The sequence below is a fragment of the Lichenostomus cassidix genome, chromosome 1 (assembly GCF_008360975.1).
Source record: "Lichenostomus cassidix isolate B80296 chromosome 1, HeHo_3.0, whole genome shotgun sequence".
Classification (NCBI taxonomy): Eukaryota; Metazoa; Chordata; class Aves; order Passeriformes; family Meliphagidae; genus Lichenostomus; species Lichenostomus cassidix.
This window is the reverse complement of record NC_139479.1, coordinates 18,221,236-18,244,599: the sequence shown is the minus strand read 5'-3', so window position 1 is coordinate 18,244,599 and position 23,364 is coordinate 18,221,236. Positions and strand designations below refer to the sequence as shown.

Below are 23,364 nucleotides of genomic sequence, written 5' to 3'. Positions count from 1 at the left end.
AAATAATGATGCTGATGAAAGGCAGTTACTACTGTGGTAAATTTCACCAATGCACAGGAGAACCTGACCAGTAACTTTAGAATTGAGAATCCTTATTCTTTTATGCAGTCTCTTTTTTTCTGTAGGGAAGAGAAAAGGGGAAGAAAAAGAAAAGCCTGGGGACTGTAAAGTCCATACAAAGCAAATAACTTTCCTTTTCTTTCTAAAAGCATCATTCAGACAGTGGGAGTAAGAGGTATATAAAGCCTTTGTACCTGGCAGACATTTGATGAACAGGCTATCATTATTTCTCTTAAATTCTTGCGAGTCTTCAGCTGGAATCTGAATGTGTAATTTTGAGCCTTTGGCAGGAGAGGATGGCAGCACCCCTTTTGCTTCTGAATCCAAACAATGAATGTGGGCATTCAGGAAGTTCTGCTGTATTACATAAGCGCTTTTGTTAGGCCTTCCATACAGACTCCCCGTCGTTTCAAATTAGTAAAAAATACACTGGCATTGCCTATTTCAAAGTAAGTCAAACCAGGGGAAAAAACCCAACAAGAATAATAAAACAAAACAAAAAAATCCCCCTAAAAAAACCAACAAAAACCAAACAAAAAACCACACAGAAACTGGAACAAGCATTCATAACTTTAAGTGGTGAGACATGGACTGCTGCTTTTTTCTTCTTGTGTTGGTGTCTTTTGCATTCCTTTGTAGAGACATGCTTAAAAAAGTGTTAACCTCCTTGCATAGCAGAAACTCCTATTGTAGACGAAACTGAAGATACCTATTTTTTAAGGATGACTTTTTTAGTGTTTTGAGGTGGGGACTTTTTGGTTTTTGTTTTTTCTGTGAGGTAGGCATGTCCTACATGGAGTGATACTCTCATATTCTTTTTTTCATTACAGCTCAGTACATGTGTGCATCTCTGGTATTTTTTTCTTTACAGCTTATTCTGAACCCAAGAAGTTGAGCATCATCAGTAGAAAATTGATGTGTACAAAACTTAAACTTGCATTGCAGGTGCAACAGACAGACAGTTTCCATATGGGGCATGTACAGTGATTTCTGTAACACATAACTAATTATGAGTAAGATACAAATTTGGAAGCCACCTTGTCTTTCAGTGTGATGTCTGCTGGGTAATGTCTCCCCACCCCCTATAATCAGTTAGCTGATTGTTTAGAGACTCATGACTGTTTAAGGTCACAAAAGGAGATTCTCTAACCTAAGAATTTAGGGTTGTGAACAAAAAGTGGTTTAAATACTTTCACCCTTAGGATGTATCTCTTTGATCCAATTTTTCTAAAAGGCACTCTTGTGTGACTGAAAATCTTCTAATTTCTGTAGTTCAGTCAGTGGTTCTGTTGGTTTTCCCAACTGTTTTCAGTAGCTGCTGTCTACATACAGCCTGGCTTTGTGAACTGAGACAGAAAATATATGATATTTGATGGCAGGATTGGATGCTGAAGGTTTGCCTCTTTCTTATCAGTCGGAGTGTGCCCAACTGGCTTAATTCCTCCCTCAACCCTAACAATGCACACTTGAAATCTGGTTTAACAGTGACAAAGTTGTATTGATGTTGACATTTGTCTCCATGTCAGCACTAAGATCTCTGTTGTATTCTAATATTGTAAGAGAGAGACCATTTTTAATATTTTCTTTAGACATCCTACATGATGGTTCATTTGTAGATGAATGTTTTTCATTATGTGATTGCAGTCATTTTAAAAAAAGCTTGAAGAATCCTTCCTTTTTCCCACATCTTCTCTGAATATTGCTGCAGGATATTGAATTCTGTTCCTGCTACTTTAATAAATATATTTTGCAGAGGTTTTGATCAATCATATCGCTGCTTTCTGCTTGCCCTCTAGCTGCTCACTGCCTTGCAGATCTCTCACTTCTGTGCTTGTTTATTTTGAAAACTAGAAATAAGGACCACTGAAATTCCATTAGCAGTGTCCGATTTTGCTCTCCATTTCCCACTTGATATGTTTACTTTGTCTGAGGATGACTGGAAAAAGTAATTTTGTAACATTTAACTCTTGCATTGCTGTTGTCCATCCCGCCACTCTTTTCCAAGGCACATGTTCTCCTCCTGCTGTGCTGCCAGGCGGCGCTGGGCTCCAGCCTTACGGGAGCCACATCCTCTTTATGCCTGCAGGATGTGTCATTCTCTTCTTTCTTTATTTTTTTTTCCCCTCTTCTGGGTAATACTTAGAGCTCTATTTTATTTCCAGGCTGATATTCAGAAAAGCATGCATAATTGAATGGTGCAGTCTAAAAGGTTAGAAGTGCAAAAGTTATTTTTAAGCATCTGTTTTGTGGTTCGGACTTAATGATATCTGAAGCATGTTTTTCAGGACGACTCTATTAGGATGGTTTGTTGTGTGGAAAGGCTGATCATAATCTCTTGAAAGTGATGATTCCTTTCACATAATGTTTTCTATTCATCAATGGGGTGAATTATGTAAAAGTTTATGTAACACTGTATTAAAAAATTGCTATTTTTTTATTTTTGAAGTTTAGTTCCCTGCTTAAGATTTAAGGAAGGATTTTTCCTTGCCTGGATTAGAGACACTCAGGCAACCATTGCTTGTAGACCACTCCTTAATGGGTACTGGAGAAATTAAAAAGTGAGATGCTCCCTTGTTTTCAAACAAAACCAAACCAAAAACCCCACAATCTGGTAAGAGAGTTATTGTCAGACATAAGAAATGTGTCTGGATTACTCAATTTATTTATTGCTCCAAAATACAAATGAAATGTGAATTTCACTTTTGCAAATTTGCATTTTCATAATTACTTTCTAGACTTTTGTTGAAACTCCCCTACATTTTGTTTCCAAATGTAAAAAGCTGGGGGAAAAAAAAAAGGTTCATGACAGTCATAAACCTTCCTATTTCAGGATGAAAGACAAGCTATAAATTTTAAAAATAAAAAATGATCTGTATATGGAAAAAGCAGGCACATTTTGCTAATGTATTTAATTGAACTTATTCTGGTCTTTATATGTCATATTTTGTTTTTATTATAAAATGTCTGAGACTTTTTAATGCTTCATCCAGGGGGGTTAAAGGATGTCTGTAACAGAGTGTGCATTTTAAGAAGAGTCTGTTTTTAATAAAGGTTACAGATCTATGATTTAATGAATTTTGTGGTATACTTCCATAGCAGGGTTTCCATTAAAGTTGTATGCTGGTGGTTTTCCCCAGTTTTAAACCTCATTTACTGAGTAGTACAAGACTAGTACAAGAGTACAAGAATGTTGCGAATGTGACAAAGCTTCTACCAAAAAAAAACATTATAGGGAGTGCATATTGAAAAATTAATTATGAATTTTTTTTTTGGACACACCTTTTGTGTCCAAGATTCAAGGAGAATCTTGCCTTCACTGAATAGGATAAGTACATAAAATATGTGTCAATAACTGCAGAGTTTAAGACTATATTTTCCCCATGAGTAGGCTTTTTTTGATTTTTTTTTGCAGTTAGCAGTACAGAAGAACCAAGATATGAATAGTATGAATAGACTATAAGGGCAATATATAAAAGAATCATTGAATCATTAGGGTTGGGAAGTTTCTAAGATCTATGAGTCTAGCCATATCCCTGAGGGCCACATTCACACATCTTTTGAACACTTCCCAGGGATACTCTGGTTTCTGATCAAATTGTACAAATCTTTTGCCCCTTATTAAAGATTTTCATGGAGAGGAACAGGCACAAGTGTTGAAGAATATATATTACAAAAGAGCCATTCAGTAATATCATCATATAAAATAAGAATCAAATTTGCCTAGACTTTTCTACAGAGAAGCAGAACGCCCAATCATTTTTTCTCCTCAAAATGGAACTTTTATGTAAATTGTAAATGTAGGTGCCTTTTGCTGACAGTTGAGAACCTTTTATAGTTTGAGCTTTGCCTTGGAATGACAGGAGACAGCCCTGGGTTTTTTACTGACCTCAGAGCTTTGCTCACATGAACATTTGGAGAAGGCTGATCCAGTAGAGGCTGAGCTGTTCCTTGCTGTTACTCTGTTTAGCCTCAGCAGGGTGCAGGTAAGGTGATGTTTTCTCATGCGTTGTACAGCCTATTATGGTGATTGTCTCCTTGTCTGTCCCTCTGCCGCGCTGGGGCTCACACGGCCATCGTGCCATCAGGGTGGAGGAGGAGGAGGAGCATACAAGCAGTGGATGTAGTGAGCCCTGAGCTGGCCTGTGTGGTCTCTTTTCTGGAGGCTGTTGATAAGCAGTGTGGAAAGAGTCTAGTCTGGAGTTCCGGTGCCAGGCAACACCTGTATTGGGGTAGGAAAACCCCCTTTAAAATTCTTTTTTTTAATAGCCAGGCTGCTTGGTGAAGTTTGGCAAATGAGACTCAGAAGACTGTGCTGGTTACCTGGTGAGACATGCTGGCTATTCTCAGATTTCTTCTCCTTCAGGGATCAAAGATAATGCACATCTTACTTGGCCAGCCTTCTTTTGTTAACAACTTTTTATTAAGAGTATATTGTTTGCCATGCTTGGTGCATTTCTAATTCAGTAAATGAAGCACTTACATAAGGTTTGTGTGCTAATGCATCATCTAGAAACAATGTGGACTGCTTTCACAGAGAAGTAGTTCTGCATTTTGTTTGTGTTTCTTCTAGGATGAGAATGCTTGTGAGGAATAATATGTTATTCCTTTAATTCACTAGGATGTAAATTGCTTTGGAAGAAGGAGGATAGCAACAACCTGCAATTGCTAAAGAAAAAAGGAAAAAAATGTGAAAGAAAAATATTTTTAACAAGAATTGAGGGTTTTTATACATTTCTCTAAAAATAGCCTAGATAAAGTATGTCATTCTGCTCTATTTCAGTCACATTGGTTTGTTTCATACATTTGTTTTTAGTCTCAGTTCCTTCAGGCAGAGAAATTTAAGAAACATGAGATCATTCCATCTCTGAAGGTAGACTACCACGAGGCTTGCAGAGCCTTGGAAACTCGGTTACCATAACGCCTGTATCTCCCATGGGAAAACTTTTGTGCACTTGAACTAAAATGGCCTGTGATGTGGAATTCATTTTTGACTCTTTTAAGAAGTTAAAATGAAGGTGGAAGGAAGTGGTGGCATGGGGCAATAGTCTAAACCTTAAACCAAAGCCACAGAAAGTCTAGCCTCACTGATTTCAGCATCCTTTTTGGGGGAAAAAGGAATGAATAAAGCTAGAGTAACTAAAAAAAAAGTTGTATTTGCTTTCTTAATTTACAGTCATCAAATCATAAAACAGTCCAGATTGGAAGGAACCTTGAAAGATTATCTGGTCCAAACTTTCTTAGGAATGGGAACCTAGATGAAATCATCTAGCATCCTCTCTAATCTCATCTTGGAAACTGTCCAGTGATAGGATGTCTACCACATCCCCGGAGAGAGGCTGTTGCAGGGAATGCTCTTTCTCACTGTATCTTACGCCAAGTTGAAACCACTCCCAGTCTAGTTTTTACCCTTTTCCCCTTCTCCGTGTGGCTTTTTTGAAGGGCGAGCTTGCACCTTCTTTGTAGCTACCCATTGCATACTGCAGTGCTGTTGTGAGGTCCCTCCTGAGCCTTCTTTTCTCTAGGGAGAAAAGGCTTCACTCCTGTCTTTCCTCAAAGGGCATGTTCTATAGCCCTTTGGTCATTTTTATGGCATTTCTTTGGGCCCTCTCTGGTCTGTCTGCATATTTCTTGAGTTGTGAGAGCAACAACTGGGTATGGTGCTGCAGGTGTGGCCTGAGAAATGCTGAGTAGAGTGGGATGTTCACATCCCTGCCTCCACTAGTAGTGCCCCTGTGGATGCAGCCCAGGATTCTATCCATTGCTGCAGTGACACACTGCTGATTCATGTCCAGGTTGTTGTTCAGCAAGACCCCCTGGTTCCTTTGAGCACAGCTGCTCCCCGCCCACATAAATGCTATCCTGTGCTGGGCTCTTTGGTTACATTGTCTCAAATGCAGGACCTTGCACTTGTCTTAAATGTCATGCTGTTCTTGCTACTCCACTCTTCCAGTCTGTCCAGCTCTCTGTAGGACGGCTCTCCCTTCTGACGTGTCATGAGCAAACGTGGTGAGGGTACTTTTAATCCCAGCATCCCAATGATTTATGAAGTTGTTGAGCAGCATGGGGCCTAGTATTTATCCCTGAGGGATGACTTGTGACAGGCTGCCAGCCTGAGTAAAAACCCATGATCACCACCCTCTGAGTCTGACCTGTGAGTCTGTTTCCAACCCATCCTGCAGACAGCTCATCCCATCTGTATCTTGCCTGTTTGTCCAGGAGAACGCTGTGGGGAACAGCACTGAATGCTTTGCTGAAGTCCAGGTCAACAACATCCTGTTCTTCTCCCTGTGTCGACACATTATTTTGTTGTAGAAGCTGATCAGGTTAGTTGGGGTGGTTTGCCCTCAGTAAATCCATGGTAGCTTTTCCCAATCACTTGGTTCATTAGGTTCGTTCCATCTGCTTGTTTTGTGACCAAGCTGAAAGCCCTCAGGTTGGATGATGTTTACAGTAAATGGAATTGAAAAAAATTACTTTGGAAATCAGGCTGTGAAAGTTAAAATGATTCAGGGTTGGTAAGGTCCTTTAACCTTCACTACAGTTTTGTTCTTTTTGTTTTTTTTTTTAAGCTCCTTGATAAAAAGAAAAGCAGCTTTCCAGGTTGTGCTTGATACATAAAATAGAGTGGCTAACCATGGAGTAATGCTGTGTGGTACCTGCTGAGCAGAAAATAGTGATGTTTCAATATATCATAGCAAAAAATACCCAGATGTTAAAAGCACAATATTACATGTGTTCAGTAAAAAAGGGCTCAATGATGATATTTTAAAAAAAAATCAAAGTGATTGCCAAAAAAAAAATAAATTCCTATTTATTATAAAAAGCAGTTGACTGGCACACTGGGTAATTTAGCATTCAGATCACAGTACTTTTAGGAGAAGCACCTGTATAAGAAATAGCAGATTTAAAAAAAAAAACCTTTAAGGCAAAGAGAAGCTACTTAAAAGATGAAAGAGTGAGCCAAAGTAACTGTCCATAGTGGATAGAAGATCTTATGGGTTTTCATCTTGCACAAATGAAATCCTTTTAACAGTTACTGTGCTTTAGTATGAATACAGGGATATACATTCATTTATTAGTCATTGTATCTCTTGTTTTGTTCTTTATTCTGTCCCAGGGAGTTAGGAAGAATACTTTTTATTGGCGAAATGAGGGACTAAATGAACACAAACTGTTGTTCTTTTTTTTTTTGAGCAAGCTTGTTTTCTTGGCAGACTTGACTAGATTCCATATGGGAGTGAAACAAACCTCATTGTTTTCCATTTGGTTGAGATCTAATTCTTGTAAGATAATCAGCAGCTTTTGAATAAAAATCTTGTGCAGAGAAGTTTGCTTTTCAGGCAAAGGAAAGCTGAAAAGCTCTTTTCCAAATATCAGATGTGCTCAAGAAGTGGAGTAGTTTTCTTTAACTTCTAAAGTGAACCATCTCTATATGTCGGAGATACGTGGTTATGAAGCTTATGCAGCTGGGTTTGTTGAAAGTTGGTCTGGTGTCATGAGACCGTGTTGTGTTTTTTGGGAGGGAGCAAATTCTCTCTGCAGCCATTTTCCACTTTGTTTTATGTTCCATTGGAAATTTTGGTTATTTTCATTAGGGGGATGATAAAATGCCACTAATGACAAATATGAATGCGTAGTTGAAAATGCGTCACTGATAACATTTTGGATTTTGTTACTGCCATTCAGAAGGTTCTTTGCAAATTCTTTTCAGCCTTGTCCTTATTTCATTTAGGTGAGCTAGACAAATTCTTTGTTCTTTGTAAGTCTTTGATATTGGAATGGACAAAATATTTAGTATCCTGCTGCTCCTCTTCCCAGAGACTTTCTCTAGTGAGAAACTAGACTAGTAAGTGAAGCAACTGGGACTTGGAGAGAAGTCCCAGAATGGATTAATTTGAATCCTGTGCTCTTCTTCCCGGGATGTAATGGTTTTAGAAATCTGCTGAAGAATTGTTCCTGAAAAAATAAAAATGACAGGATATTCTCAGTATTTGAACTGTGAAAAGCATCTAGGGGAGGAGATAGTGGTGCTGCTTCCCTGTAAACCTCCAACAGAAAGGCTAATTAATTTTCCAATGGATTTTAAAAAGTTTTCGTAGCTATCTCTTTTCCTGGGAGTGATGGGTAGGATCCCCAGGGCAGAGACGGTTAAGTGTCTTGGAGCATAACACTGAAAATATTTTTGCTAACATTAAGAAAAATCTGCATCTATTTATTTCATGTATTGTTTCATTTCCAGCTGTAATGTTTTATGTTGTATGACTAATATTGTTGTTATAAAAATAGAAAGAGAACAAGCTTGTTAGTATTTGAGTATTTTCTGGATTTTAAAATGAGTGACCCTTGTTTTCCCTTCAAACTTGTGAAAAGGTGTGCAATGACTCTTTCTGGGACAGAACTAATAATGGTCCTGCAACTTCAACAGAGATGCAAAATAATGTGAACTAAGATGATGCATGAGATCAGATTTTAATTCTCCTCCTCACTTGGTTCCAAAAAGCAGGTATTTAGTTCATATATTTGTTTCATGTGGTTAGTGGTACCAAACTTGGAAAGCTTGATGTTCCGTTGGTGATAACTGCCTGATTCCTTGAAAAGGTGAGGTATGTGAAACAAAGCCTTTTGTATGCTACAGAGATTAAGTAGTGATTCTGTTCTTTGCAGTGATGAGTAACTCTGTTAGTTCAGTCTTACTGTGATTTTTATTGAGCTCTGTTTGATGGATTTGCCCCTGCTTGAACATGAAAAGAGATTTTGCATTTACACTGAATTTTGTTTTACATGGTCCCTGTTGTAGCAGGTTCTCTTTTGATGCTATAAACCACATGAATTATAATGGATTATAATTTACTGCTCAGTAATTTGGTGTATGGCAAAGTCCTGAACCACTGAGTTTATGTTTCGAGAAAATACCTGAAATTACGGTAAGATTACTACTTGTGATTGTGGAGTGCTTTGGCTTTTTAATGGTACTCCTGTATTTACTCTTCTAAATCATTCTCTTTCTCTCATCATGTGCATGTGCTCTTCCAAATTAACTCAAGGGTGCTTATGAGAACTTAATTATGAGATGAATAAACTCTGAAGCTAGCTATTACTCTTGTCTAGTAGCTAATAGCACTGCAACACATGTGCCCAGGAGTGGCAGAGCTGCACTTTCCTGTGAGCACTTCACACACAGGAGTGCCTTGTGACTGGACAAAGGTTGATGCATTCCCTTGGCTTTGGATGGGCTCCAGCTCTCCTGTTTCCTACACCTCTTGGTCTGCCCACCTGCAGACACAAGGGTCTTACAGAGCAGGCAGTCAAGAGGTGTTTTCTCACCCATGCCCAGCTGTTCAGGCTCTTCTTGTGCCAAAAGCACATCCTAACCTGGAGCTCAGGTGATTTACTACCTAGTCTGTGGTAGTTTGTCTAGTTTTCCGTAGTAATGGGTTGAATGAGCTGTTAGCAAAGGATGATTTGTTTCATTTTCTATGTCTAGTGCCCATGTCTGTCTCTCTCTTTAATGTAAAATGGGGTGCAGGAATTTAGGTTCAGCAAAATGAATCCCAGCCCCTTTGTCCATGTTTCTGTGCTCCTTTAGGCACATGTGTTACCTTTCAAAGCAGTCAATCCTTACCTTCAGTGGTGTCAGAGAAATGCAGATGCAGACAGAGCCATAAAACAGAAATGCTTGTAGGACAAGGGACATGCAGGGTCCTTTCAGTGATTGGCAGAAGAATAGGTTTTGTCTCAAAGAGGCATGATACAAATCTTGCTTAAATTAATTGGGTTCACCAATTCTGTGTGGGTTCATTCTTTAATGGTCTTTGGACTAATAAAACAATTCCTGGATCCTATTTTTATGTGGCTGTTTTCAAGACTGAAATCATATCAGCTAGCTGGGGTTGTAGTTTTTGTTGCTTGTTGTTTTTACATCTTTTGTTTATAATAAACTCCTTAATAATCTGAAAGATGGCAATTATCTATGTGTTGGATCTGGGTGTTGGATACTCGTGAAGGGAAAACAGGAGCAATATTATTCTTAGCTTGAGATTTTCTGATGAGCCAGTTACATAGAGTAGGAAAAGAAACAGATTTATATAAAAAGTGGAGCAATGTGAGGAATATGCAAGGAGAGGAGAGCTGAGAGGATACCTGGTAAAGCAGCATGGACCTCAAGAAAACAATTACAGGTGCCTGCTGTTCAGGTGTTTGCTGCCTATGCCCTTGGGAGTGGGCAGAGCAGCTGTTTGGCAGTCTGGGGCCATGAGGCTGGGTGGCAGTTCTGTACAGAAATAGAAAGGTGGAGTTGATGCTTTTCACTTCAGCGACATGCTCTGTGAAACTGCTCTCCAGCAGAAGTTCTAAAAGAGGATAAATACGTCATGTGTCACTGGAAGTGGCAGTATGCATTTAGCACGAGCTGCAGAAGTTGTTTTCTGAGGAAGAGGAACTTGCTGAGCTACCTGGGCTTTCTCCTGCACTCAGTTTATGTATCAAATAGCATGTGCTGCTCGAATGGGGGAAGAGTCAGCAGAGCCCAGGCTGGTGTTGACTGAAATGACCTGTCATAGGGTCACTGAGAGAAGAGAGGGAGCTCAGAAGGACTCTAGTTCAATCTCTTTCTGAAAGCAAGGTTGGTACTGAGGTTGAGATGTTCTAGACTCTGCTCCAATTTAAGTCTTTGTACAACTTGTTCCAGTGCTTCACCACCCTTATAATGAATTTTTTTCCCTTGTGTGGCTATAATGAATTGTGCTGTGGCACACCCACCATGTTGGCAGTAGCAGGCAGTCCAGGGTGATAGCAGAAGAGCATATGCAACTCCTATAGCTCTGACTGTGTAGAGCTAGGGGCAGGTGACACTGTGAATTGTAAGATCATTGCTGAGATCATGTTACAGAGAAGTCTCACAAAATAGATGTCGATGTCTGTACAACTCTGGGGTAAAAAGCTTGTCTCTGTAAACACAGACTTCATATGCATAAAGATTTTGAGGTATCAGTGTCCTAGAAGAATCTCCCAAAATCTGAATGACTGATGTAGGTGCCAGTGCTTGGCTGAGCTCCTGGGCTTTCTGCTGCCTGGTAAGGAGCAGAGTGAGCCAGGGCACCTTTAGTGCTGAGAGTTGGTTTGGGACAGAAGCTTACATCTGGAAAAGTAATAACATCTGCCGTGTTTTGTTCCGCTAACTATAATTTCCAGAGGAAAAAAACCCACATTTAAATATGCATCTCAAAGGCTTGTGTAGAGAATCACAGCTGGCCTAGTGCCTTCAGGAAAAATGTGTATTGCCGTTGGTTTCTGTACATTCATCTTTTAGCTGATTCCTTTTTTTAAAAAAGGCCTTAGTATGCAACCAGTAGTGTAAGTACTGTTCAAATGTTGCTGTCATCAGTATATTTGCATATCATCTTTATTTATTCTGTGTGTTTGCTGACAACTTCAGTTTTTTTTCTGATAACTCCTTTGGGTTAACTAAGGCATCTTCTTGTAGCAAAGCTTTTCTTCTCTTTGATTGAGCTCTCACCCTCACTCTTTTGGTCAGCTATAGATAGCACAGGGCATGCAGGGCAGGCAGAGGGAGAAATCCCTGTTAGAGCTCTTTCCATTCCTGCTGCTGTTTCATTTTCTCTTGCAAAACAATGCTTTTTACTTTTTTGGTTTTCTTCTGAGTACTTCCAAAGTGTAGCAACTTTCACAGCTGCCCCCCACCCCCAATGATACATTTACCTTTTCTAGTCTGAGACAGCATGGCTACAGCTCTTGATTTAGAGAACTCTTTATACTCACTTTATATTAACTCTTCAGCCTTTTTTTTTTTTCTGGCAAGCTAACCAGGTTATATGTTGTGGTGTGCTCATCGGAAAACATACTTTTCAGTTGCTTCAGTCATTCTTGCCATGTTCTCTGAACCCTTTTCAATATGTGGGCACCCAAATTGGATATTATTCTCTGATGCTGTCTTGGGGGAGCTGCTACAACAACAGATGTCATACAGACTCTTTATTTCAGATTATATGAGATTCAAATTTACAATTTCAAATTTAATTTTATTAGTTTTCCTGAATGTTTTCTTTGGAAATTTGTTTGTTTGTTAGCTCTTAATGATCCCTAACTCTCGTTCATAGTTTATTTAGATTGCAGTTCATAATTAAGTGCAGCCTTCTTAATTTTTATTTTTTAAATTTCTAGTAGATCTCTGGTTCTTTGCTTGAGCCTTGTTGTTTGTGAAAATCAAACTCCTGTCTTCAGTGAACCATACCTCTAAATTTCTTGGCTTAATTATTTATTATCAAATTTTGCATCATCAAGTAATTCAATTTTTTCAAGTAATTCAATGAAAATACTGTAGATCATAGCATGTTGTCAATATAGGCAGTCAAAGGTGGTGGTTTGGTAATCACTGCTGGAGACCTATTACCAATCAAATTTCTATTCTTGCAAAAAATTATTTTAAATTGAGTTGACATAAACTTTTGCCTTAAATCCATACTTCATTAGCTGTATTTTCCTTGTGCAGCTAAAACTCCTTGATGCTAGTTGCTTTAGCTACTCATTTTATTATATTAATACTATGTTTTCAAAGTTAAAAAAAGACACCTAAATGTAGAAAAGTAGTACTTTTAGATTTGTATTTTTTGTGTTACTATTATAGCTCCATTACTTATTAGGGAATCTGCATACTAGTGTTGGTTTTTGTTAGAGCCACTTCCCCCACCATGTTTTTAGCTTCACTAGAGGAAGGTTTCTTTTTTAGCCTCTTGAATACTTTGTAACTTGAAATTTTGTATGTAACAGAAGGGAATGTTGATGAAGAATCTGTTTGTAGGTGTCATGCTTGACTGAACACATAATTTTTAAGTTAAGTAAAACTGGTTGTTTTAAAAGGATGAAGAAAACCTTTTATTTTCCCTGTTCAACTCCAGTACAAATCCCTTTTAATACCTTTTGCATTTTTTTTAATGCTATAGGTGATGAATCAAACCTTTTAAATTTTGGTCTTTGCAAATATTCCTTTAGGGTTTTAGAATATAAGTAATTTTCCTTAAGTCCTTGTACTTTCTGTATCCAGAGGTGCTGTAACTTTTAAGAAGAGTAATGATTAAACTGCCGTGTTGTTTAGTGTAGTTTTTGTTGCTTGCAATAACCATGGGACACATTGAACTTCTACTTTATTAACAGTATGGGTAATTTGTTTCAGACATGTTAATTACTGGGGAAAGAACAGAGATAATTTGACAGAGTTTCTTACCTCTTGTACACAGCTAATCCTTCGTAATTAGGCTTTATGCATTGACTTCACTTTCCAAACATGAACCTTCTGTAGAAAATTTGTACTAAAAAATAAGTGATTCCAGTCCTACTTTTGTATTATGTAAAAAAAAAAATTCTACTTCCCAAGTCCTGTGTATGCCTTTAATGGTATTATCCTTTTTTGGTAAGCATAACTGTGTTGCATGTTGAGAGAATGCAATGGGGTAGGATTTTCCTCCCAGTAGCCCATGCTTTTTTCCTTCCTCCTTTGGCTACACTATGAAATGCATCTCAAAGAGCATGAAATGTATTTCATAGTGATACAGTCCATTCAGGAGTGTTTTGAATTTGCTGTGAGACAGATGGTGGAGCTGTGCAGTTAGAATCCAGAAAGGTGGACACTGTGAGGTGGACTGACCTTGCTCCTTCTTGGGATTTAGCTGGAACAAAAAAATGGTGACAGGGAGGAATCAAATTTCAGAAATGGAAGGCTTTGAGACGATGCTTTGGTTAGCACATTGTCAGCTGTCCAGATGGAGTTGAGGTCTGGTTTACTTGGTAAGGCATTACTTGCCTTTGTGTCTTGAGGGTATCTGCTGCCTCTTCCTCCCTGTGGGTCAGTCAGCTGAAGGACGTGATGTCTTAAGAAAACTTAAAGGACTGTGGATGTGTTTTGTGGAGACAACTGATCTCATCCACTGGCATGTAGAAAATTAATCTTTTCTTAGTGTAAATAGTGTCACTTGTTATCTAGTTTACAGGAAAGGGAGTAGAATAAAAAATGTCTATTGAATGTTCTTTAGGTTAATGTTTCCTTTTGAGGTCCTGACATTTTGGCTTCAATTTCATTTTACATTAATGATGTTCAAGGAGAATGTACTGAATGTACAGAATGGCTGAATTTGGTTGCTATTCCTATGACATTTTACCACATTAAAAATCCATTTTCATTCTCTTAATCATCAATTATTGAATGTGTCTTTTGGGAATTTCAGTAACAAATACTTTCTGAATCCTCAGAGAGTAAATTTGTGTCTCGCTGAGGTAAGTGTGAGTTTTATACTGAGTGTGTCACCTCTGAGCAGTGTGCATCATCATGCTGGCTTAGCCACATATAGCACATGGAGTCAGCACGTATGTTACCTCTGCTTCACCACGACTCAAACAGCAGGTGGTTTGCTGAAGGTCACCCTGCAAGCTGTTGGACAAGAGAGAAAACAGCCCACAGGTTTTCTGTTCTGCCACAGTGTCTAATTTGGTGGAAAGCAGTTTCATAGCAAGTGGCATGTAGGCCATTTGACAAGAGGTAAATAAATCTTCTCCTGTATTGTTATATTTTGAGTGCTAAGGTGTTGCTTGTTAGTCATTATGAGTTTGGCTAAAGCTGAATTTTTAACCAAGCAGAGTGAATCCAGCAAGACCAAAAGGCAGTAGAAAGCATCCTTGAACATGAAGTCCAGATCACTAAATATGCTCAATTGGAAGGGACCCGCAAAGGTCATCGAGTCCAACTCCTGACCCTGCACAGGACCATCTCCAAGAGTCACACCATGTGCCTGAGAGCATTGTCAAAACTGTTCTTGAACTCTGTCAGGTTTGGTGCTGTGACCACTTCCCTGGGGAGCCTGTTCCAGTGCCCAACCACCCTCTGGCTGAAGAACCTTTTCCTGATATCCAACCTAAACCTCCCCTGACACATCTTCAGGCCATTCCCCTGGGTCCTGTCACTGGTCACCACAGAGAAGAGATCTCTCACAGAAAGAGTCTGCCTCTCCTCTTTCCCTTGTGAGGAAGTTGCAGACTGCGGTGAGGTCTCCCCTCAGTCTCCTCCAGGCTGAACAGACCAGGTGACCTCAGCTGCTCATACAGCTTCCCCTCAAGGCCCTTTGTTGCCTTACTTTGGACACTTTTAATAGTTTAATGTCTTTCTTTTACGGTGGCACCCAAAGCTGCCCCCAGCACTGGAGGTGAAGCTGCCCCAGGTCAGAGCAGAGCAGGACAATTCCCTCCCTTGCCCAGCTGGCCATGCTGTGCCTGATGCCCCCAGGACAGGGTTGTCCCTCCTGACTGCCAGGGCACTGCTGACTCATGTTCAGTTTGTCATCGACCAGGAACCCCAGGACCCTTTCCATGGCACTGCTCTCCAGCATCTCATTCTCCAGTCTGTCCATACATCCATGTGCAGAATCCAGCATTTAACTTCGTTGAACTTCATACAGTTGGTGATTTCCCAGCTCTCTAATATGTCAATGTCTCTCTGCAGGGCCTCCCTGCCTTTGAGAAAGTTAACAGCTCTTCCCAGTTTTGTATAATATGCGAACTTGCTTGGTGTCCCTTCCAGTCCTGTGTCCACAATGTTTCTGAAGATGTTGAAGAGCACAGGGCAGAGGATGGATCCCTGTGGATCCCCACCAGTGACAGTCACCAGGCTGATGTCACCTCATTCACTGTAACCCTTTGTCTCTGATCCATGAGCCAGTTGCTCATCCATCCCATGATGTGTTTACCCACCTGTGGGATGGACATTTTATCCAGAAGGATCCTGTGAGAAAACAGTATTGAAAGCTTTACTGAAATCCAGAAAGATTACATCAACTGACTTCCCTTAATCAGCTAGGTGGGTCACCTTGTCATAAAAGGAAATCAGGTTGGACAAGCAGGACTTTCCTCTCATGAAGCTGTGCTGGCTGTGACCAGTGACTGCATTGTCTTTCAATAGGTTTTCAGTACATCCCAGAATAATCATTTCCATAGTGACACTGAAGTGACACTGACTGGCCTGTTGTTTCTGGGGTCCTCCTTCTTGAAAATCGGAACAATGTTTTCCAGCTTCCAGTCATCTGGGATGTCTCTGGATTCCCAAGATGGCTCAAAAATCATCAAAAGAGGCTTTGTGATGACATCAGCCAGCTCTTTGAGGATTCTTGGATGAATCCCATCAGGCCCCATAGGTTTGTAGGGATCCAGCTGGAGCAACAGATCCTTCACAATTTAATGGGTTGATTGGGATTTGGTTGTTCTCTCAGTCGCAGTCCTCCAGCTCAGGGCACTGAGACCCCCTTGATCCATCATCCATGTTGAAGACAGAGGCAAAGAATGTGTTAAATACCTCTGCCTTGTCTCTGTTGCTGTTTATGAGGTGATCATCCTCATCCTGTAATGGGCTAATGTTATATTAATGTTTTGATACTGACATAATCTCAGGAATTACTGTAAAATGATATTTTTCAGAAATCCTTCTCATTCAAATTGTCTTTCACCCTCTTGGCATTAATTGTAACTATGATAGATCTGTCTAGATTTAATAATGATCCTTTTGTACTCAATAATAAATGTGCAACATGATCCAGAAAAACTTTTAATTAAAATAAAAAAATACAAGTGTATTCTTCCAGATTTGCTTTTTGAAGAATCTTTAAAGTTGGGGCAAGCACAAGCTTGAGGGAATGATGCTGGTGACTGTTGCAGCTTAATTTAAAGTCTGTTTTGAAGAACTGAATGGTGTGATTGACATTTCAGGTTATATACTGAGCTATAATTCACTTTGTTGTATTTCAATAATGATTTCTGCTGTTTAAAAGGACATACTCACTTCATTAATCTACATGGACTGACAGTGATGTCATGCCTGTGAATGTAAGTTATGTATCACATTTATTATTAGGAGCTTTGTCACTTTTATTGTGACAATGAAAATGAGGAAGAAGACTGAAGAGGCCAGGATGAAAAACATAATGAAGTCTTCAGAGACTGCTTGTGCATGTTTTGGGAATACTCTTCAACCAAACACCCCCTTGGCCATATAATATTTATTATGACTTTTTTCTCTCCTATCAAATTTTATTCTCTCTGAACTGCTGGGAAAATATTTCCTGCTGTGATGATACTAAGGTCTTTGAATATTAACTGTGTCTTAAATGATTTATGAACTTTTGGAATAAACGAAACATTTTTTTAATGTAGGTGCGAATGGATCTATGTGATTTCAATAAAATATATGAAGTCAGCATCAAAGACCCCATATTAAGTGGAATGTTTTATTAGTACTCTGTATTTATTGTATCTGGGACCAGATGTAACATGAAGCTGATGCCACAGAGAAGTCACTCTGTGTGACTGCAGTGTAACCTCTGCATGTGACACTTTTGGAGCTGATTAGGAGCAGAGAGTGGGAAGGGACTTGGGGTTCTGTGAGGATCTGTATTCAATATAGTTGGTCAGGGAAAAAAGTGAGTATGGAAATCAGGCAATTTGTAAGGATGCCATGTAATTACAAAGTGTAAACACACAAAGTGTAAGCAGAGCTTTATGTAAGACATGAAGAGTATTTATTTTGCTCTGTTCAGCTTTGGTAAGATACTGTAGAAAAGATGTAGATCAATTTCAATCCAGAAGGAAACAAGAAAATCAAGTTGGAATCTTGAGAAACATTGCCTTATGTTGAAAATCCTGTTAGGAGATTAGTGTTATTAACCCTAGAGAGGGGAAGACCAAGGGTGAACATAAATTCATATAACCATATAATCCATATAAAACCATATAAAAGTGCTATTGCATGATAGGTGTGTATTTTGTGTTTCTTGTGAACATCCAATTCAATATGTCCAGTATAAAAAAGTCTTCAGCAGCTCTGTATTTCAAAGATACATCTTACTGAGAACTTACCCTGCTGGAATGTGGACAGGAAAGGGATTATTTTCAGGGAAATGGGACCTATTGCATGGCAATGGACAGAGACTTTGGGCATCTGCTCTCTTTGAGGTCATGGGTCTACAGGAGAGGTTCCTTCCTGTGGTGCACATGTGCTGGCCTTTCAACCTTGCCTGTCCTCTGTGCAGCCAGCAGCTCCCAGTGGCCAATTGTCTGCTGTGTGGGGTTATGGAGCAGGAGGGAAAATGGGATCTTTGGTTATTTGAAGTGGATAGCTGTACCTGCCCTGACAGGCCAGGTCCTGGTTTCTAACCTCAGCCCCACCTCAGTGACTTGCTGTGGTGGAGTGCATGCAGCCATAAGGCTGGAGAGAGATTGTGGAGGTGAATAACTTGCATGCAGGAGTAGAGCAGGTGTGGGAAAGAAGGGGGCACCAGATACAGGATAACGGGATGGAGGACTCGGAAAAGATCCTGATTTGCAAAAATGGAGAAAATTGGAGTATGGTAGAAGTAACAGAAATAGAGTCATGATGTACTGGTTGGAAATTACATAAAAGGGAAGGTGAGGGAGAAAGTGGCAAATGCAACTCTTCAGATAGAAGAAGCAAGGAGGAAGGAACAGGGCTACCTAGATCAGGAGACTGGCGTGTCATGAGGGACCTGACAACTGCAAACTAGTGTCTGCTGGCTGGTGAGAGTATGAGTGATTATGGACTTTGCTCCTACTGATGTGAAATCTGGGCAGTTCAGGAGCTTGTGTACACATTGTCTCACAGAACTGTTTATAGTTTATTTCATACTTTCTCAGATTGGAGCAGGTAGTTAGTCCTCTGGTTGGCAGGAATATTAAAATACATGCCCTCTCCTTTGGTTTCTGCTTTAGTATGGTTCAGTCATATTACCTGGAACTACTTTCAGCTCTCCTTTAAAATGCAGTATTTGAGATGGGTAAAAATGGTTTGGGGAAGGGAAACTACAAAAACCAGGTTTGTAACAGTCATTAGTAATTAACTATCTCTGTTTACCTGCCTTCTCCCTTTAAGAGAATAATGTACCAGCATTCCTCAAACAACAAATGATGGAAGAGAAATATTTATTAAATGGATATTTTCTCAGCAGAATTAAGAGCAAAGAGCAAATGAAAGTTTAGAAGAAACTTCATGAATTATGTGGAAGTTACTTAGCAAATTTTAGCATTGTTTTACCATTGTTTTATAACTAATTACACTAACTATGTAGCTCATGGGAAAAAGAGCTAGTAAAGATCTCAAGGGTTTAAAAGTGTTTTGTGCTCCTGTTGGAGGGCCTAGTGTTTTGGGAATACTACCTGTCAATAATTTTTGTGAGAAAAAGATCATGCTCTCCCCAGCCTTGGTTTCTGAAAATGAGTTATTTTACATCAAGGCCCCTAGAAAACTCAAGATGAGGGAAGGGCTGGTTTTTTATAGTAATTGCAAGTCTTGGCTGTGTGACATTTCCAGAGCTGAGCAATTGCCAAGGGCCACTATGGTGGGAAGTACTGAGTATCCCTGGACAATGGAGAGGACCCATGGTCTCTACTGAAGTAGCTTTCTTGTTGGATGTATATGTGAGTTTGATTAGATGAAACTCACTTCAGTGTTCTGAAGTTCTCTCTCTTTTTGCTAGTTATGAAGTGAAATTGTCCTTTGATTTCAATAGTAAGTATTAAGGTCTAATACCTATTTTCCTCTGCTGGCCACAAATCCACTTCTACCTTCTAAAACTACTGGCTGACCTGCTTTGCACAAGGCACTCAGAATAAGAAAAAAGTCTCTTCTTGAGCTTCAGAAGTCCTTAACACACTTTTGATGACCATTTAAAGAATAAACTTACATTTTCCTGAAGTGGTTTAGGTTTTTGGGGTTTTTGTTTGGTTGGCTTTTTTGTTTGATTTGAGAGGAAAAAAAGATCAACACAACAGTACTGTCAACACAACAATACAGTTTAGGTCATGCTGGATTGTCTCTTTATGCCCACTGCATTGACTAATTGCATTGTACAGGCTGCCTACACCACTGAACAAGAAACACCTGAAGGGTACAGTTTGTGGGAGTTCAATAAGCAGTTGGTCAGTAGAGAGGAGGCCAAGTGAAGGCAAGTGTCCGAGGTCTGTCTTAGGCTTGCCTTTCTGGTGATTTGGGAAATGTTTGCCATTCAGTTCAATGGAAGCAGAAGCTACTGGCAGTGAGATAATCTCATCCTCCTGTGGGGATGGCACTGCTGCTCTCTCTTGGGTGGTCTTTCAACAGCTGCTCTGCAGTTCAGCTGACTATTCTTATGGCTGAGTGAAAGATTATTAAAAAGGACAGGCAGTGTAAATTGCATATGAATAATAGTAGATAACTCACCTGAAAGAAAAATTCATCTGATCTTTTGGATACAGGCGTAAAAAAGAAATAGATAACTTTTTTCTTTCTTCCCTTTCAAACCTGGAAACAAAAAAAAAATTTCTGTGGTTGAATCTTCATCTATTTCAGTGTAAATTTTTATTGTAATGTCTGGAGAACATCTTCCTGGCCAGGTGTGATTCCTTACAGCTTTTATACTATCTCTTTTTTCTCTTACTTAAAGCAGTACAGGAGCTCTGTATGTGTGTGTGAATGTTTTAGATGATTGACATTGTTTTTTACCTGGGGTATGTTGCCATTTGGGGTAGAAAACATTCCATTTCATTTTCTTTTTGGGTCTGTAAGATGTTTTGACTAGTGTTCCCATCCTGTGTCTTATATTTCTGTAACTGGTTGGTGTACTGAAGTATACAAACAAGGTGTATAAAACCGAAAGGACCATCCTTAAGATAATTAAGGATTAATTGAGATGTTCTCAGTCATAGAATCACAGAATCATTTGGGCTGGAAAAGACCTTTAAGATCATCGAGTAGCATTAACCCAACGTTGCCAAGTCCACCACTAAGCCATGTACCCAAGTGCCCTATCTACATGTTTTTAAAATACCCTTGGGTCGGTTACTGAACCACTTTGCTGGGCAAACTGTTACAGTGCTTGAAAAACATTTTAGGGAAGAATTTTTTCCTAACATCCAATCTAAACCTCCCCAGGTGAAACTTGAGGCTCTTTCCTCTTGTGGTATCCTGTGGGTTTTGCAGATTAACTGACCCTACTGTTGACTTTTGAAAGTTTTGAAAGTTTACTCCATCTCGGGAAATTCTGCAGGTGCAAGAGACAAATTATTATGTGTTCTTTGGTTCTCCCTCTTTGCTCTTGGTCTCCAGTGTGCTAACTGCAGTGAGCTATTAATGATGATTTTCTCCAAATACAAATGCAGGACGCTACTCTCTACTACAAATAACTTGTGTGTTGTGGTTTGCTTTTAAGGAAAAGTGGAAAGTAACTATATCTGAAATGCAGTCTCATTTTGTGTTTCAGTTTTTTCCCTGGGTGCACATAGAGCTGTGTCTAAACACTGGAACAGTAGTAGTGCTTAGGGAAATACAAATAACTCACTAATAAAATGTGTAATTGGAAAAGTTCAAACTCATTTAAGAAAAACGATGGACCCAATAATAAAGAATTAAATGGAGAGTGTTGACTGACAACTAGCATGCATCTGCATCCAAATTTCAAGCTTACACTTCTAACAGACAATGCCTAAAATGACTATAATAGTACAAAATTGGATGAAGATAATGCTTCTGTCTTTGTTCATTTATATTCTGCTTTTGCAGCACTTTGGATATAGCCATTCTGTCCTTTTATACCCAGCCAACTTCTCTGTTATTGTTTGTTTGAGATTGTGTTTTTTTCTTCTTGTGGAAAAGCAGGACATAATGTTTTCGCAGGAGAAAGGGAATATATATTTTTTTGAAACCACCATTAGTCATAAGGGGACTTAGGATGTTTGGTACCTTGAAGTTGTTTTTGAATTGTTACCTTTAAAAATTGAAAGGTTTAGCAGGCAGACCATGATGGTACATAGCATCTATTTAGTGAAATTCCGAACAAGTGGAAAGTAGCATGTGGCAATTTAGAAGTCAGTTTTGTGGAGCTACAAAGTATTGCTTAGCTGAAATCTGGTTTTACTTTCTTGTACAGACAAGTTCATGTATAGGCAGAAGCTACAGGACAGAAATCTGCTGGTGGCATGAACTGAATCAGGCTCACCAGCTGAAGCAGTTCAGATAAACTGATTGGGATTTTTATCTTTAGAAAATTTGCATTGAGCAGAGGGTATTGAAACTTGCATGAGTATTGAATGGACTCTGCTAAAATATGTATTTACAGTAATAAATGTTGCTATTTGTCATATATTGGAGAAGAAAGAGGTATTTTCTAAGTGATGAAACTGTGAGTTAGTGTTAGAAACAAATGAATAAGGCCTCTTGCTTTTTGGATGTTCTGATCATCTACAATATATGAGCTATGTGCGCTGGTTTGATACATTTTTACAGATTCAACATCTGTGTTCTGTGTCCAATTTTGGGTGTGTTTCCACCCTTTTAACCTGCAGTCACGTTTCTGTGTGGAAAGAGCAATTGCAGAATCACAGGATGGTGGGGGGTGGAAGGCACCTCTGGAGATATCTAGTTCAACCTCCCTGCTAAAGCAGTTTCACTTACAGCACCTTGTGCAGGACAGTGTCCAGGCAGGTTTTGATAATCTTGAGAGAATCCACAGCCTCTCTGGGCAGCCTAATTGCTTAATACTTGCATCTGGTAAGAGTTTCCTTGGCTGTCAGCAGTGCACACTCATCAGGGAATGTTGAAATATTAAACTGCTGGAACAGATTTGGCAGAAATCAAAGTATTTTTTTCTGGTAAGTTTTTTTTTTTTTTAACTTCAGATTAAACAAATTAGGCCAGAATATAAGTAGAAAAGTTTGGGAACTGTCTCTTAAATACGAGTAAATCTTTAATGTAACAGATACATGTTTTTCTAGCAACGTGAGTTGTTATGATGGTACTCATTTTTTTCTGAAAATTTAATTGCATATTCATCAAGGAGCTGATTTGATGAAGTACTTCAGAATAAACTTAATTATAAACTTGTGAATAGTCACACTGTCAGTTTTATTCTAAGACTGTATTTGTTGTGCTCAGTAGTTCTGTTGATTCTTGAGGCATGGAACACACTTTGCTATTGTACTTAATTGCTTTTTCTTCTGCAGAGAAAAGTTTGTGAAAATTAATCTTTTCTGGGGACTAATTTAGTGTGGATTCTACTAATTTCCCAATTTTTTTTGTAACAGTGGTGTCACTGAGCTGGTGAGGAGTGCAGAGGGAGCAGGTGCCAGTCTCCTGGGGAAAAATGACATTTTAAAAAGCTGAATGTGCTGATTTAATAACTTGCTTTTAGCATTAGAGGCAATTTAGGAAGACCTTGTAAACACTTCTGTTGTGGGGTAGATTTTAAATTGCAAACACTTTGCCTC

At 39.1% G+C, this 23,364-nt stretch overlaps 1 protein-coding gene and 1 non-coding gene across 2 annotated transcripts in view; both read left to right on the top strand.

Moving 5' to 3' along the window:
* FRMPD4 (FERM and PDZ domain containing 4) overlaps nucleotides 1-23,364 on the top strand; it is a 298,010-nt gene that overhangs the window by 53,173 nt on the left and 221,473 nt on the right. The window lies entirely within an intron of this gene.
* Nucleotides 3,635-3,752, top strand: LOC146444296 (U5 spliceosomal RNA). The gene has a single exon (XR_014855837.1). It is a non-coding gene; the product is annotated as a U5 spliceosomal RNA (small nuclear RNA).